This window comes from Molossus molossus, unplaced genomic scaffold, assembly GCF_014108415.1.
Source record: "Molossus molossus isolate mMolMol1 unplaced genomic scaffold, mMolMol1.p scaffold_m16_p_5, whole genome shotgun sequence".
In the NCBI taxonomy this organism is placed as follows: domain Eukaryota; kingdom Metazoa; phylum Chordata; class Mammalia; order Chiroptera; family Molossidae; genus Molossus; species Molossus molossus.
Genome location: NW_023425388.1, coordinates 98,814,108 through 98,817,781, shown reverse-complemented (window position 1 = coordinate 98,817,781; position 3,674 = coordinate 98,814,108). Strand labels below are relative to the sequence as shown.

Sequence of the window (3,674 nt, the reverse complement as noted above, 5' to 3'; positions counted from 1 at the left end):
TGATATTATTTAACTGCTCTATAAAGAACTCACAACTACTGTATAATATGATAAAATACATGCAATTCAATTACAGCTGTTCTATCATCTAGCAACTGCCTATCACCTTGTGGATAAGTGACTGAAGCCATCCTACATTATCTAGCCACCTGCTGACCCAATAGATGATGTTATTCACATAAGTGAAGAAGTTCAAATTTCAGCCAGTCCAAATTTAGATACCAATAACCCAAGCCACAGAAACGTGAGAAAAATGAATGATTTGTTAAGAGCCCATTTGTTTTTAGGATCTTTTGTCAAAATACCAAGATAACTGATATAAATAGTTATCTTTTAAAGTATAACATCTACTAAATAATATAGATGTGTCCAATTCAATTAAACTGCAAGAACAAATCATTTTATAGGATATATTTTTATCATATTAATATGGATAAAATATAGAATCAATTAGCGTCGGAAGAAAATAGAAAAAGCAAATACTAATTATTTCAGAACTTTCACACTAAATGGGAGACACATGTTCAAGAAGATAATTGCCAATGACACTTGCTGCGGAGGTAGGTGAGGCGCAGCGCAGCCTGCGTGCAGAGTGGGTGGGCAAGGTGGGAGTGCCGTCCACCCGCAGCTCGCACCCTGATGTTGCATGGGTGCTTATCCTGCCCCGACCGAGACAATGGTGAAGTTTTTCCTGGGCCAGAGCGGCTGTAGAGCTCCTGCGACCAAGTGTTCGCTTCCTTCTGGTACCTGAATCCCTATAGCAAACATGTCTTGATGGAAGACAATGTGCACTGGGAGGTGGCCCCTGACCAGATGCTGTCCCGGACGGAAGACTCCTAACCAAGACCAATAGGATGCCCTGCTGGGCCAGCGACTAGTTCCTGCCCAGGATGCTCACTCAGTGTACATCCTGGAGGATTCTATTGTGGACCCACAGAACCAGAGCATGTTCACCTTCACCAGCAACATCAACCATGCCAGGCTGATGTGGTGGAGGAACGATGTGTTTACTGTGTGAACTCGGATAACAGGGCTGGACCGAAATCCACCATCTCCAGAGCTGTGCAGAAATTTAGTCTTGCCCGGTTCAAAAGAAATGTGACCAAGACGATGAACGGTTTTGAATACATCTCAGCCAAGCTGCAAGGTGAGACCCCTTTCAAAACGCTTGTTGGGACACCAAGGAAGCCAAGGAGAAGGCAGAGCAGACGGCGCTGGCAGCTGCAGAGAAGGCCAAGGAGCCTGCCAGCAGGGCAACCACCAAGAAGCAGCAGCAGTTTGCGTCACCAACCCAGACCACCCGCAGCACTCCCTCTCCCCTAATCCCTTGTATTTTATTAGTGAAAGTAAACTTCTAGCTTGATCTACTTTCTGCATAGTGGTTTGGAGGTGATATCTGTTTGGCATCTAACTTGTCTAGGCCAGGCCTGCTTCTTCCTGCATGGATTGCTGAGGAGAGATTTGCCCAGGGTCACAGACAGGATGCAGGCAGAGTGGTCATAACACTAGGCTGTGATCTCCATGAGGGCAGGGACCTTTGTTTCCTTCTCTGCTGTGTCTCAAATACTTGGAACAATATCTGGTGCATAATAGACACTCAATAAATATTTGTTGAATTCAATCACCGCCCCCCAAATAAGATAACTGCATATTAGAAGAGGAGGGTGGGGTTTGTAGGATATTACTATGAATTAGTCAATTAGGACACTGAACATTTTCAACTTACTTTCCAAGAGATTTTTGGAGTTGATAAAATTTTACGAAAAATAAAATAAGTATGAAAGCATGAACAACTGGGACAATGCAATTTGTCAAAAAGTTTGGTGATAAAATTAGTGAATTTGGTCTCAGAAGTAGTTACTATGTTACTACAATTTCCAAGGCTTCATCCTCGGGAATGAAGATACAAAGATAATTACTTTCCTTAAAGAACCTACCATGCAATAGGAGATTTAAAAAATATATTTAGGATATATCTAGCTTAAAAATATATTTAGGATATATCTAGCTTCTTACTTGTTTCTTTGATTATTTCAAGGTAAAGAATATTTATTAGACAAGATAGTTGAACCATCTAGTGTATAGCGAAAGTCTGGAGTCTCATTGCTAACAAGAACCTGAGCATGCAACAAAATGAAACTGGGACTTATAATATTAACATCTGGTTACTTCTCCTTCGACTATATGTTCAAGGGAAAAAAACTTTCTGTGGAGCTACTCTACCACTAAAGGAACTTGGCCAGTTTGTTAGATGTGGGATTTTATTTCTAGCATATGAAGTTGACAAAATCTAATCTAACTGGCCTAGTAACTTTAGGTAAAGTAACTCTACATCAGACTTCACACCAATGTCTCAGTTTTTCAGTGAAAACTACAAGAGACATATAGCCAAATGCTCTGATTAAAACCTAAAATATTAATAAATTAGGAAAAGATGGTTACAAAAGTATTATCTTTTTTTTTTTTTTTTTTTTTTTTACTGTTGGTTTTGTTTTGTTTTGTTTCACCCCTGAGAAGAAGAGTAGAATTGAAGTTAAAATATAATATTTACTGAAGGTCTATACATGGGTGATTTAAAGAAATGAAATCAACCAATATCACTAAGAAGTCAACTATATCATAACAGATTAGAATTATCATGCTTTCTTCATATTTCTCTAATTGGTTTTTTGTGGTCTTGAAACAAGATTTACCTTTGAAACTAAATGTATCACTCAGACCAGAAACTTGTACCTGACAGTTGCTTTCCTGTGAACCAAGATAACATCCTATTAAGACGACTAACTGGGTATGATATGAAGGAATCAGAGACTTGTACATTCCCAACCCTTCAAGAACCAATATTTAGGTTATATGCAAAATAAAGCCCTGGGATATCTGGATGTTATATTTCTATAAAAATTTACAAATACTTATACTCACTTACTGCATACAGTAAACATGGAAAGGAGAGTTTCTAGAATGGCATCTTCCATAGGTCAAACTTTGAGCAACAATATACCATAGCAAAATGATTGATTTTGAACATTAAATATATTTAACTATAGAGTAAAGAAAAAGGAAAAAAAAAGATAAGAACAATGAAGTAGTGTATATAGATTATGTCCAGCACTGAAGAAATATTACAACTAACATAACATAAGAAAAGAAGGGATATATTTTACCCCTAGCTACTTCCTAATAAAAATAATTAATTCAAACTGTTAAATCCAAGAGTAAGATTGAATGGTTTGGAAAAGAAAGAAAGGTGAGTGGGGTAAATAGGTTTCTATACAGTTATAGTATTGCTCAGAGTCTAAAAAAGACACTATCAAAACGCAGATAAAACAAAAGATGTTATTTAAAATAACATTAATAATCACTTCTGGTTCTAGGACAAGATGGCATAAATTCACTTATTTCTGTGTTTTGTTTTGTTTTGTTTTTCTCTAAATACAATGGTAAAATGACTCTGAAAGCTGGAATAAAGGATCGACTACCTAGAATCTTCAAGGCTTAAGTAACAAGAATATGGTGAGTTCCCTGAGTTTCTTATTTACCATAAAATTCCAGACTTTATGTCAGAAGGGCTTGCAATTTAGTAATGTCAACAGGCACAAATAAAACATTTTTTATCTAAAGTCTCTCTAGAAAATGGATTGACAAATAGGAAGCCTAACAGAGATTTAGTGGGG

At 37.2% G+C, this 3,674-nt stretch overlaps 1 pseudogene; it reads left to right on the top strand.

The window, feature by feature from the left end:
* Positions 1–676: 676 nt before the first annotated feature.
* LOC118617024 lies at positions 677–1,358 on the top strand (annotated as a pseudogene).
* The last annotated feature ends 2,316 nt before the right edge of the window (positions 1,359–3,674 follow it).